This window comes from Lampris incognitus, chromosome 1 (assembly GCF_029633865.1).
Source record: "Lampris incognitus isolate fLamInc1 chromosome 1, fLamInc1.hap2, whole genome shotgun sequence".
Taxonomy (NCBI): domain Eukaryota; kingdom Metazoa; phylum Chordata; class Actinopteri; order Lampriformes; family Lampridae; genus Lampris; species Lampris incognitus.
Window position 1 is genome coordinate 86,808,170 of NC_079211.1, and position 15,654 is coordinate 86,823,823.

Below are 15,654 nucleotides of genomic sequence, written 5' to 3' on the forward strand. Positions count from 1 at the left end.
CAAAAACACCGAACAACACTAATCTATGGTGTCTGCGGAGGACCGAAAACACCGAACAAGACTAATCTACACTGTCTGCGGAGGACCAAAAACACCGAACAAGACTAATCTACACTGTCTGCGGAGGACCAAAAACACCGAACAAGACTAATCTACACTGTCTGCGGAGGACCAAAAACAGCGAAAAAGACTAATCTATGGTGTCTGCAGAGGACCAAAAACACCGAACCAGACTAATCTACACTGTCTGCGGAGGACCAAAAACACCGAACAAGGCTAATCTACACTGTCTGCAAAGGACCAAAAACACCGAACAAGACTAATCTATGGTGTCTGCAGACGACCAAAAACACCGAACAAGACTAATCTATGGTGTCTGCAGAGGACCAAAAACACCGAACAAGAGTGATCTATGGTGTCTGTGGAGGACCAAAAACACCGAACAAGACTAATCTATGGTGTCTGCGGAGGACCAAAAACACCGAACAAGACTAATCTACACTGTCTGCGGAGGACCAAATACACCGAACACAACGTATCTACACTGTCTGCAGAGGACCAAAAACACCGAACAAGACTAAACTACGGTGTCTGCGGAGGACCAATAACACCGAACAAGACTAATCTACACTGCCTGCGGAGGACCAAGAACACCGAACAAGACAAATCTACACTGTCTGCGGAGGACCAAATACACCGAACACAACGTATCTACACTGTCTGCGGAGGATCAAAAACACCGAAGACTAATCTATGGTGTCTGCGGAGGACCAAAAACACCGAACAAGACTAATCTACACTGCCTGCGGAGGACCAAGAACACCGAACAAGACAAATCTACACTGTCTGCAGAGGACCAAAAACACCGAACAAGACTAATCTACACTGTCTGCGGAGGATCAAAAACACCGAAGACTAATCTATGGTGTCTGCGGAGGACCAAAAACACCGAACAAGACTAATCTAAGGTGTCTGCGGAGGACCAAAAACACCTAACAAGACTAATCTATGGTGTCTGCAGAGGACCAAAAACACCGAACAAGACTAATCTACACTGTCTGCGGAGGATCAAAAACACCGAAGACTAATCTATGGTGTCTGCGGAGGACCAAAAACACCGAACAAGACTAATCTAAGGTGTCTGCAGAGGACCAAAAACACCGAACAAAACTAATCTACACTGTCTGCGGAGGACCAAAAACACCTAACAAGACTAATCTATGGTGTCTGCGGAGGACCAAAAACACCGAACAAGACTAATCTATGGTGTCTGTGGAGGACCAAAAACACCGAACAAGACTAATCTATGGTGTCTGTGGAGGACCAAAAACACTGAACAAGACTAATGTACACTGTCTGCGGAGGACCAAAAACACCGAACAAGACTAATCTATGGTGTCTGCAGAGGACCAAAAACACCGAACAAGACTAATCTATGGTGTCTGTGGAGGACCAAAAACACCGAACAAGACTAATCTATGGTGTCTGCGGAGGACCAAAAACACAGAACACAACTAATCTACACTGTCTGCGGAGGACCAAAAACACCGAACAAGACTAATCTATGGTGTCTGCGGAGGACCAAAAACACCGAACACAACTAATCTACACTGTCTGCGGAGGACCAAAAACACCGAACAAGACTAATCTATGGTGTCTGCGGAAGACCAAAAACACCGAACAAGTCTAATCTACACTGTCTGCAGAGGACCAAAAACACCGAACAACACTAATCTATGGTGTCTGCGGAGGACCGAAAACACCGAACAAGACTAATCTACACTGTCTGCGGAGGACCAAAAACACAGAACAAGACTAATCTACACTGTCTGCAAAGGACCAAAAACACCGAACAAGACTAATCTATGGTGTCTGCAGACGACCAAAAACACCGAACAAGACTAATCTATGGTGTCTGCAGAGGACCAAAAACACCGAACAAGAGTGATCTATGGTGTCTGTGGAGGACCAAAAACACCGAACAAGACTAATCTATGGTGTCTGCGGAGGACCAAAAACACCGAACAAGACTAATCTACACTGTCTGCGGAGGACCAAAAACAGCGAACAAGACTAATCTATGGTGTCTGCAGAGGACCAAAAACACCGAACCAGACTAATCTACACTGTCTGCGGAGGACCAAAAACACCGAACAAGGCTAATCTACACTGTCTGCAAAGGACCAAAAACACCGAACAAGACTAATCTATGGTGTCTGCAGACGACCAAAAACACCGAACAAGACTAATCTATGGTGTCTGCAGAGGACCAAAAACACCGAACAAGAGTGATCTATGGTGTCTGTGGAGGACCAAAAACACCGAACAAGACTAATCTATGGTGTCTGCGGAGGACCAAAAACACCGAACAAGACTAATCTACACTGTCTGCGGAGGACCAAATACACCGAACACAACGTATCTAAACTGTCTGCAGAGGACCAAAAACACCGAACAAGACTAAACTACGGTGTCTGCGGAGGACCAATAACACTGAACAAGACTAATCTACACTGCCTGCGGAGGACCAAGAACACCGGACAAGACTAATCTACACTGTCTGCGGAGGACCAAATACACCGAACACAACTAATCTACACTGTCTGCGGAGGACCAAAAACACCGAACAAGACTAATGTACACTGTCTGCGGAGGACCAAAAACACCGAACAAGACTAATCTATGCTGTCTGCGGAGGACCAAAAACACCTAACAAGACTAATCTATGGTGTCTGCAGAGGACCAAAAACACCGAACAAGACTAAACTACGGTGTCTGCGGAGGACCAATAACACCGAACAAGACTAATCTACACTGCCTGCGGAGGACCAAGAACACCGAACAAGACTAATCTACACTGTCTGCGGAGGACCAAATACACCGAACACAACGTATCTACACTGTCTGCGGAGGACCAAAAACACCGAACAAGACTAATGTACACTGTCTGCGGAGGACCAAAAACACCGAACAAGACTAATCTACACTGTCTGCGGAGGACCAAAAACACCGAACAAGACTAATCTATGCTGTCTGCGGAGGACCAAAAACACCTAACAAGACTAATCTATGGTGTCTGCAGAGGACCAAAAACACCGAACAAGACTAATCTACACTGTCTGCGGAGGACCAAATACACCGAACACAACGTATCTAAACTGTCTGCAGAGGACCAAAAACACCGAACAAGACTAAACTACGGTGTCTGCGGAGGACCAATAACACTGAACAAGACTAATCTACACTGCCTGCGGAGGACCAAGAACACCGGACAAGACTAATCTACACTGTCTGCGGAGGACCAAATACACCGAACACAACTAATCTACACTGTCTGCGGAGGACCAAAAACACCGAACAAGACTAATGTACACTGTCTGCGGAGGACCAAAAACACCGAACAAGACTAATCTATGCTGTCTGCGGAGGACCAAAAACACCTAACAAGACTAATCTATGGTGTCTGCAGAGGACCAAAAACACCGAACAAGACTAAACTACGGTGTCTGCGGAGGACCAATAACACCGAACAAGACTAATCTACACTGCCTGCGGAGGACCAAGAACACCGAACAAGACTAATCTACACTGTCTGCGGAGGACCAAATACACCGAACACAACGTATCTACACTGTCTGCGGAGGACCAAAAACACCGAACAAGACTAATGTACACTGTCTGCGGAGGACCAAAAACACCGAACAAGACTAATCTACACTGTCTGCGGAGGACCAAAAACACCGAACAAGACTAATCTATGCTGTCTGCGGAGGACCAAAAACACCTAACAAGACTAATCTATGGTGTCTGCAGAGGACCAAAAACACCGAACAAGACTAATCTAAGGTGTCTGCGGAGGACCAAAAACACCTAACAAGACTAATCTATGGTGTCTGCAGAGGACCAAAAACACCGAACAAGACTAATCTACACTGTCTGCGGAGGATCAAAAACACCGAAGACTAATCTATGGTGTCTGCGGAGGACCAAAAACACCGAACAAGACTAATCTAAGGTGTCTGCGGAGGACCAAAAACACCGAACAAAACTAATCTACACTGTCTGCGGAGGACCAAAAACACCTAACAAGACTAATCTATGGTGTCTGCGGAGGACCAAAAACACCGAACAAGACTAATCTATGGTGTCTGTGGAGGACCAAAAACACCGAACAAGACTAATCTATGGTGTCTGCGGAGGACCAAAAACACTGAACAAGACTAATGTACACTGTCTGCGGAGGACCAAAAACACCGAACAAGACTAATCTATGGTGTCTGCAGAGGACCAAAAACACCGAACAAGACTAATCTATGGTGTCTGTGGAGGACCAAAAACACCGAACAAGACTAATCTATGGTGTCTGCGGAGGACCAAAAACACAGAACACAACTAATCTACACTGTCTGCGGAGGACCAAAAACACCGAACAAGACTAATCTATGGTGTCTGCGGAGGACCAAAAACACCGAACACAACTAATCTACACTGTCTGCGGAGGACCAAAAACACCGAACAAGACTAATCTATGGTGTCTGCGGAAGACCAAAAACACCGAACAAGTCTAATCTACACTGTCTGCAGAGGACCAAAAACACCGAACAACACTAATCTATGGTGTCTGCGGAGGACCGAAAACACCGAACAAGACTAATCTACACTGTCTACGGAGGACCAAAAACACCGAACAAGACTAATCTACACTGTCTGCGGAGGACCAAAAACACCGAACAAGACTAATCTACACTGTCTGCGGAGGACCAAAAACAGCGAAAAAGACTAATCTATGGTGTCTGCAGAGGACCAAAAACACCGAACCAGACTAATCTACACTGTCTGCGGAGGACCAAAAACACCGAACAAGGCTAATCTACACTGTCTGCAAAGGACCAAAAACACCGAACAAGACTAATCTATGGTGTCTGCAGACGACCAAAAACACCGAACAAGACTAATCTATGGTGTCTGCAGAGGACCAAAAACACCGAACAAGAGTGATCTATGGTGTCTGTGGAGGACCAAAAACACCGAAGAAGACTAATCTATGGTGTCTGCGGAGGACCAAAAACACCGAACAAGACTAATCTACACTGTCTGCGGAGGACCAAATACACCGAACACAACGTATCTACACTGTCTGCAGAGGACCAAAAACACCGAACAAGACTAAACTACGGTGTCTGCGGAGGACCAATAACACCGAACAAGACTAATCTACACTGCCTGCGGAGGACCAAGAACAGCGAACAAGACAAATCTACACTGTCTGCGGAGGACCAAATACACCGAACACAACGTATCTACACTGTCTGCGGAGGATCAAAAACACCGAAGACTAATCTATGGTGTCTGCGGAGGACCAAAAACACCGAACAAGACTAATCTACACTGCCTGCGGAGGACCAAGAACACCGAACAAGACAAATCTACACTGTCTGCAGAGGACCAAAAACACCGAACAAGACTAATCTACACTGTCTGCGGAGGATCAAAAACACCGAAGACTAATCTATGGTGTCTGCGGAGGACCAAAAACACCGAACAAGACTAATCTAAGGTGTCTGCGGAGGACCAAAAACACCTAACAAGACTAATCTATGGTGTCTGCAGAGGACCAAAAACACCGAACAAGACTAATCTACACTGTCTGCGGAGGATCAAAAACACCGAAGACTAATCTATGGTGTCTGCGGAGGACCAAAAACACCGAACAAGACTAATCTAAGGTGTCTGCAGAGGACCAAAAACACCGAACAAAACTAATCTACACTGTCTGCGGAGGACCAAAAACACCTAACAAGACTAATCTATGGTGTCTGCGGAGGACCAAAAACACCGAACAAGACTAATCTATGGTGTCTGTGGAGGACCAAAAACACCGAACAAGACTAATCTATGGTGTCTGCGGAGGACCAAAAACACTGAACAAGACTAATGTACACTGTCTGCGGAGGACCAAAAACACTGAACAAGACTAATCTATGGTGTCTGCAGAGGACCAAAAACACCGAACAAGACTAATCTATGGTGTCTGTGGAGGACCAAAAACACCGAACAAGACTAATCTATGGTGTCTGCGGAGGACCAAAAACACAGAACACAACTAATCTACACTGTCTGCGGAGGACCAAAAACACCGAACAAGACTAATCTATGGTGTCTGCGGAGGACCAAAAACACCGAACACAACTAATCTACACTGTCTGCGGAGGACCAAAAACACCGAACAAGACTAATCTATGGTGTCTGCGGAAGACCAAAAACACCGAACAAGTCTAATCTACACTGTCTGCAGAGGACCAAAAACACCGAACAACACTAATCTATGGTGTCTGCGGAGGACCGAAAACACCGAACAAGACTAATCTACACTGTCTGCGGAGGACCAAAAACACCGAACAAGACTAATCTACACTGTCTGCAAAGGACCAAAAACACCGAACAAGACTAATCTATGGTGTCTGCAGACGACCAAAAACACCGAACAAGACTAATCTATGGTGTCTGCAGAGGACCAAAAACACCGAACAAGAGTGATCTATGGTGTCTGTGGAGGACCAAAAACACCGAACAAGACTAATCTATGGTGTCTGCGGAGGACCAAAAACACCGAACACAACTAATCTACACTGTCTGCGGAGGACCAAAAACACCAAACAAGACTAATCTATGGTGTCTGCGGAGGACCAAAAACACCGAACAAGACTAATCTATGGTGTCTGCAGAGGACCAAAAACACCGAACAAGACTAATCTATGGTGTCTGTGGAGGACCAAAAACACCGAACAAGACTAATCTATGGTGTCTGCGGAGGACCAAAAACACCGAACACAACTAATCTACACTGTCTGCGGAGGACCAAAAACACCGAACAAGACTAATCTATGGTGTCTGCGGAGGACCAAAAACACCGAACACAACTAATCTACACTGTCTGCGGAGGACCAAAAACACCGAACAAGACTAATCTATGGTGTCTGCGGAGGACCAAAAACACCGAACAAGTCTAATCTACACTGTCTGCAGAGGACCAAAAACACCGAACAAGACTAATCTATGGTGTCTGCGGAGGACCGAAAACACCGAACAAGACTAATCTACACTGTATGCAGGGGACCAAAAGCACCGAACAAGACTAATCTACACTGTCTGCGGAGGACCAAAAACACCGAACAAGACTAATCTACACTGTCTGCGGAGGACCAAAAACAGCGAACAAGACTAATCTATGGTGTCTGCAGAGGACCAAAAACACCGAACCAGACTAATCTACACTGTCTGCGGAGGACCAAAAACACCGAACAAGGCTAATCTACACTGTCTGCAAAGGACCAAAAACACCGAACAAGACTAATCTATGGTGTCTGCAGACGACCAAAAACACCGAACAAGACTAATCTATGGTGTCTGCAGAGGACTAAAAACACCGAACAAGAGTGATCTATGGTGTCTGTGGAGGACCAAAAACACCGAACAAGACTAATCTATGGTGTCTGCGGAGGACCAAAAACACCGAACAAGACTAATCTACACTGTCTGCAGAGGACCAAAAACACCGAACAAGACTAATGTACACTGTCTGCGGAGGACCAAAAACACCGAACAAGACTAATCTACACTGTCTGCGGAGGACCAAATACACAGAACACAACGTATCTACACTGTCTGCGGAGGACCAAAAACACCGAACAAGACTAATCTACGGTGTCTGCGGAGGACCAATAACACCGAACAAGACTAATCTACACTGCCTGCGGAGGACCAAGAACACCAAACAAGACTAATCTACACTGTCTGTGGAGGACCAAATACACCGAACACAACGTATCTACACTGTCTGCGGAGGACCAAAAACACCGAACAAGACTAATGTACACTGTCTGCGGAGGACCAAAAACACCGAACAAGACTAATCTACACTGTCTGCGGAGGACCAAAAACACCGAACAAGACTAATCTATGCTGTCTGCGGAGGACCAAAAACACCTAACAAGACTAATCTATGGTGTCTGCAGAGGACCAAAAACACCGAACAAGACTAATCTACACTGTCTGCGGAGGACCAAAAACACCGAACAAGACTAATCTATGCTGTCTGCGGAGGACCAAAAACACCGAACAAGACTAATCTATGGTGTCTGCAGAGGACCAAAAACACCGAACAAGTCTAATCTACACTGTCTGCAGAGGACCAAAAACACCGAACAAGACTAATCTATGCTGTCTGCGGAGGACCAAAAACACCTAACAAGACTAATCTATGGTGTCTGCAGAGGACCAAAAACACCGAACAAGACTAATCTACACTGTCTGCGGAGGATCAAAAACACCGAACAAGACTAATCTATGGTGTCTGCGGAGGACCAAAAACACCGAACAAGACTAATCTAAGGTGTCTGCGGAGGACCAAAAACACTGAGCAAGACTAATCTACACTGTCTGCGGAGGACCAAAAACACCGAACAAAACTAATCTACACTGTCTGCGGAGGACCAAAAACACCTAAAAAGACTAAACTATGGTGTCTGCGGAGGACCAAAAACACCGAACACAACTAATCTACACTGTCTGCGGAGGACCAAAAACACCAAACAAGACTAATCTATGGTGTCTGCGGAGGACCAAAAACACCGAACAAGACTAATCTATGGTGTCTTCAGAGGACCAAAACCACCGAACAAGACTAATCTATGGTGTCTGTGGAGGACCAAAAACACCGAACACAACTAATCTACACTGTCTGCGGAGGACCAAAAACACCGAACAAGACTAATCTATGGTGTCTGCGGAGGACCAAAAACACCGAACAAGTCTAATCTACACTGTCTGCAGAGGACCAAAAACACCGAACAAGACTAATCTATGGTGTCTGCAGAGGACCAAAAACACCGAAACAGACTAATCTACACTGTCTGCGGAGGACCAAAAACACCGATCAAGGCTAATCTACACTGTCTGCAAAGGACCAAAAACATCGAACAAGACTAATCTGTGGTGTCTGCAGAGGACCAAAAACACCGAACAAGAGTGATCTATGGTGTCTGTGGAGGACCAAAAACACCGAACAAGACTAATCTACACTGTCTGTGGAGGACCAAAAACACCGAACAAGACTAATCTATGGTGTCTGCAGAGGACCAAAAACACCGAACAAGAATAATCTACACTGTCTGCGGAGGATCAAAAACACCGAACAAGACTAATCTATGGTGTCTGCGGAGGACCAAAAACACCGAACAAGACTAATCTAAGGTGTCTGCGGAGGACCAAAAACACTGAGCAAGACTAATCTACACTGTCTGCGGAGGACCAAAAACACCGAACAAAACTAATCTACACTGTCTGCGGAGGACCAAAAACACCTAACAAGACTAATTTATGGTGTCTGCGGAGGACCAAAAACACCGAACACAACTAATCTACACTGTCTGCGGAGGACCAAAAACACCAAACAAGACTAATCTATGGTGTCTGCAGAGGACCAAAAACACCGAACAAGACTAATCTATGGTGTCTGCAGAGGACCAAAAACACCGAACAAGACTAATCTATGGTGTCTGTGGAGGACCAAAAACACCGAACAAGACTAATCTATGGTGTCTGCGGAGGACCAAAAACACAGAACACAAGTAATCTACACTGTCTGCGGAGGACCAAAAACACCGAACAAGACTAATCTATGGTGTCTGCGGAGGACCAAAAACACAGAACACAACTAATCTACACTGTCTGCGGAGGACCAAAAACACCGAACAAGACTAATCTATGGTGTCTGCGGAGGACCAAAAACACCGAACAAGTCTAATCTACACTGTCTGCAGAGGACCAAAAACACCGAACAAGACTAATCTATGGTGTCTGCGGAGGACCGAAAACACCGAACAAGACTAATCTACACTGTATGCAGGGGACCAAAAGCACCGAACAAGACTAATCTACACTGTCTGCGGAGGACCAAAAACACCGAACAAGACTAATCTACACTGTCTGCGGAGGACCAAAAACACCGAACCAGACTAATCTACACTGTCTGCGGAGGACCAAAAACACCGAACAAGGCTAATCTACACTGTCTGCAAAGGACCAAAAACACCGAACAAGACTAATCTATGGTGTCTGCAGACGACCAAAAACACCGAACAAGACTAATCTATGGTGTCTGCAGAGGACCAAAAACACCAAACAAGAGTGATCTATGGTGTCTGTGGAGGACCAAAAACACCGAACAAGACTAATCTATGGTGTCTGCGGAGGACCAAAAACACCGAACAAGACTAATCTACACTGTCTGCAGAGGACCAAAAACACCGAACAAGACTAATGTACAATGTCTGCGGAGGACCAAAAACACCGAACAAGACTAATCTACACTGTCTGCGGAGGACCAAATACACCGAACACAACGTATCTACACTGTCTGCGGAAGACCAAAAACACTGAACAAGACTAATCTACACTGTCTACGGAGGACCAATAACACCGAACAAGACTAATCTACACTGCCTGCGGAGGACCAAGAACACCGAACAAGACTAATCTACACTGTCTGCGGAGGATCAAAAACACCGAACAAGACTAATCTATGGTGTCTGCGGAGGACCAAAAACACCGAACAAGACTAATCTAAGGTGTCTGCGGAGGACCAAAAACACTGAGCAAGACTAATCTACACTGTCTGCGGAGGACCAAAAACACCGAACAAAACTAATCTACACTGTCTGCGGAGGACCAAAAACACCTAAAAAGACTAATCTATGGTGTCTGCGGAGGACCAAAAACACCGAACACAACTAATCTACACTGTCTGCGGAGGACCAAAAACACCAAACAAGACTAATCTATGGTGTCTGCGGAGGACCAAAAACACCGAACAAGACTAATCTATGGTGTCTTCAGAGGACCAAAACCACCGAACAAGACTAATCTATGGTGTCTGTGGAGGACCAAAAACACCGAACACAACTAATCTACACTGTCTGCGGAGGACCAAAAACACCGAACAAGACTAATCTATGGTGTCTGCGGAGGACCAAAAACACCGAACAAGTCTAATCTACACTGTCTGCAGAGGACCAAAAACACCGAACAAGACTAATCTATGGTGTCTGCAGAGGACCAAAAACACCGAACCAGACTAATCTACACTGTCTGCGGAGGACCAAAAACACCGATCAAGGCTAATCTACACTGTCTGCAAAGGACCAAAAACATCGAACAAGACTAATCTATTGTGTCTGCAGACGACCAAAAACACCGAACAAGACTAATCTGTGGTGTCTGCAGAGGACCAAAAACACCGAACAAGAGTGATCTATGGTGTCTGTGGAGGACCAAAAACACCGAACAAGACTAATCTACACTGTCTGTGGAGGACCAAAAACACCGAACAAGACTAATCTATGGTGTCTGCAGAGGACCAAAAACACCGAACAAGAATAATCTACACTGTCTGCGGAGGATCAAAAACACCGAACAAGACTAATCTATGGTGTCTGAGGAGGACCAAAAACACCGAACAAGACTAATCTAAGGTGTCTGCGGAGGACCAAAAACACTGAGCAAGACTAATCTACACTGTCTGCGGAGGACCAAAAACACCGAACAAAACTAATCTACACTGTCTGCGGAGGACCAAAAACACCTAACAAGACTAATTTATGGTGTCTGCGGAGGACCAAAAACACCGAACACAACTAATCTACACTGTCTGCGGAGGACCAAAAACACCAAACAAGACTAATCTATGGTGTCTGCAGAGGACCAAAAACACCGAACAAGACTAATCTATGGTGTCTGCAGAGGACCAAAAACACCGAACAAGACTAATCTATGGTGTCTGTGGAGGACCAAAAACACCGAACAAGACTAATCTATGGTGTCTGCGGAGGACCAAAAACACAGAACACAAGTAATCTACACTGTCTGCGGAGGACCAAAAACACCGAACAAGACTAATCTATGGTGTCTGCGGAGGACCAAAAACACAGAACACAACTAATCTACACTGTCTGCGGAGGACCAAAAACACCGAACAAGACTAATCTATGGTGTCTGCGGAGGACCAAAAACACCGAACAAGTCTAATCTACACTGTCTGCAGAGGACCAAAAACACCGAACAAGACTAATCTATGGTGTCTGCGGAGGACCGAAAACACCGAACAAGACTAATCTACACTGTATGCAGGGGACCAAAAGCACCGAACAAGACTAATCTACACTGTCTGCGGAGGACCAAAAACACCGAACAAGACTAATCTACACTGTCTGCGGAGGACCAAAAACACCGAACCAGACTAATCTACACTGTCTGCGGAGGACCAAAAACACCGAACAAGACTAATCTATGGTGTCTGCAGAGGACCAAAAACACCGAACCAGACTAATCTACACTGTCTGCGGAGGACCAAAAACACCGATCAAGGCTAATCTACACTGTCTGCAAAGGACCAAAAACATCGAACAAGACTAATCTATTGTGTCTGCAGACGACCAAAAACACCGAACAAGACTAATCTGTGGTGTCTGCAGAGGACCAAAAACACCGAACAAGAGTGATCTATGGTGTCTGTGGAGGACCAAAAACACCGAACAAGACTAATCTACACTGTCTGTGGAGGACCAAAAACACCGAACAAGACTAATCTACACTGTCTGTGGAGGACCAAAAACACCGAACAAGACTAATCTATGGTGTCTGCAGAGGACCAAAAACACCGAACAAGAATAATCTACACTGTCTGCGGAGGATCAAAAACACCGAACAAGACTAATCTATGGTGTCTGAGGAGGACCAAAAACACCGAACAAGACTAATCTAAGGTGTCTGCGGAGGACCAAAAACACTGAGCAAGACTAATCTACACTGTCTGCGGAGGACCAAAAACACCGAACAAAACTAATCTACACTGTCTGCGGAGGACCAAAAACACCTAACAAGACTAATTTATGGTGTCTGCGGAGGACCAAAAACACCGAACACAACTAATCTACACTGTCTGCGGAGGACCAAAAACACCAAACAAGACTAATCTATGGTGTCTGCAGAGGACCAAAAACACCGAACAAGACTAATCTATGGTGTCTGCAGAGGACCAAAAACACCGAACAAGACTAATCTATGGTGTCTGTGGAGGACCAAAAACACCGAACAAGACTAATCTATGGTGTCTGCGGAGGACCAAAAACACAGAACACAAGTAATCTACACTGTCTGCGGAGGACCAAAAACACCGAACAAGACTAATCTATGGTGTCTGCGGAGGACCAAAAACACAGAACACAACTAATCTACACTGTCTGCGGAGGACCAAAAACACCGAACAAGACTAATCTATGGTGTCTGCGGAGGACCAAAAACACCGAACAAGTCTAATCTACACTGTCTGCAGAGGACCAAAAACACCGAACAAGACTAATCTATGGTGTCTGCGGAGGACCGAAAACACCGAACAAGACTAATCTACACTGTATGCAGGGGACCAAAAGCACCGAACAAGACTAATCTACACTGTCTGCGGAGGACCAAAAACACCGAACAAGACTAATCTACACTGTCTGCGGAGGACCAAAAACACCGAACCAGACTAATCTACACTGTCTGCGGAGGACCAAAAACACCGAACAAGGCTAATCTACACTGTCTGCAAAGGACCAAAAACACCGAACAAGACTAATCTATGGTGTCTGCAGACGACCAAAAACACCGAACAAGACTAATCTATGGTGTCTGCAGAGGACCAAAAACACCAAACAAGAGTGATCTATGGTGTCTGTGGAGGACCAAAAACACCGAACAAGACTAATCTATGGTGTCTGCGGAGGACCAAAAACACCGAACAAGACTAATCTACACTGTCTGCAGAGGACCAAAAACACCGAACAAGACTAATCTACACTGTCTGCGGAGGACCAAAAACACCGAACAAGACTAATCTACACTGTCTGCGGAGGACCAAATACACCGAACACAACGTATCTACACTGTCTGCGGAAGACCAAAAACACTGAACAAGACTAATCTACACTGTCTACGGAGGACCAATAACACCGAACAAGACTAATCTACACTGCCTGCGGAGGACCAAGAACACCGAACAAGACTAATCTACACTGTCTGCGGAGGACCAAATACACCGAACAAGACTAATCTATGGTGTCTGCGGAGGACCAAAAACACCGAACAAGTCTAATCTACACTGTCTGCAGAGGACCAAAAACACCGAACAAGACTAATCTATGGTGTCTGCGGAGGACCGAAAACACCGAACAAGTCTAATCTACACTGTATGCAGGGGACCAAAAGCACCGAACAAGACTAATCTACACTGTCTGCGGAGGACCAAAAACACCGAACAAGACTAATCTACACTGTCTGCGGAGGACCAAAAACAGCGAACAAGACTAATCTATGGTGTCTGCAGAGGACCAAAAACACCGAACCAGACTAATCTACACTGTCTGCGGAGGACCAAAAACACCGAACAAGGCTAATCTACACTGTCTGCAAAGGACCAAAAACACCGAACAAGACTAATCTATGGTGTCTGCAGACGACCAAAAACACCGAACAAGACTAATCTATGGTGTCTGCAGAGGACCAAAAACACCGAACAAGAGTGATCTATGGTGTCTGTGGAGGACCAAAAACACCGAACAAGACTAATCTATGGTGTCTGCGGAGGACCAAAAACACCGAACAAGACTAATCTACACTGTCTGCAGAGGACCAAAAACACCGAACAAGACTAATGTACACTGTCTGCGGAGGACCAAAAACACCGAACAAGACTAATCTACACTGTCTGCGGAGGACCAAATACACAGAACACAACGTATCTACACTGTCTGCGGAGGACCAAAAACACCGAACAAGACTAATCTACGGTGTCTGCGGAGGACCAATAACACCGAACAAGACTAATCTACACTGCCTGCGGAGGACCAAGAACACCAAACAAGACTAATCTACACTGTCTGTGGAGGACCAAATACACCGAACACAATGTATCTACACTGTCTGCGGAGGACCAAAAACACCGAACAAGACTAATGTACACTGTCTGCGGAGGACCAAAAACACCGAACAAGACTAATCTACACTGTCTGCGGAGGACCAAAAACACCGAACAAGACTAATCTATGCTGTCTGCGGAGGACCAAAAACACCTAACAAGACTAATCTATGGTGTCTGCAGAGGACCAAAAACACCGAACAAGACTAATCTACACTGTCTGCGGAGGATCAAAAACACCGAACAAGACTAATCTATGGTGTCTGCGGAGGACCAAAAACACCGAACAAGACTAATCTAAGGTGTCTGCGGAGGACCAAAAACACTGAGCAAGACTAATCTACACTGTCTGCGGAGGACCAAAAACACCGAACAAAACTAATCTACACTGTCTGCGGAGGACCAAAAACACCTAAAAAGACTAAACTATGGTGTCTGCGGAGGACCAAAAACACCGAACACAACTAATCTACACTGTCTGCGGAGGACCAAAAACACCAAACAAGACTAATCTATGGTGTCTGCGGAGGACCAAAAACACCGAACAAGACTAATCTATGGTGTCTTCAGAGGACCAAAACCACCGAACAAGACTAATCTATGGTGTCTGTGGAGGACCAAAAACACCGAACACAACTAAT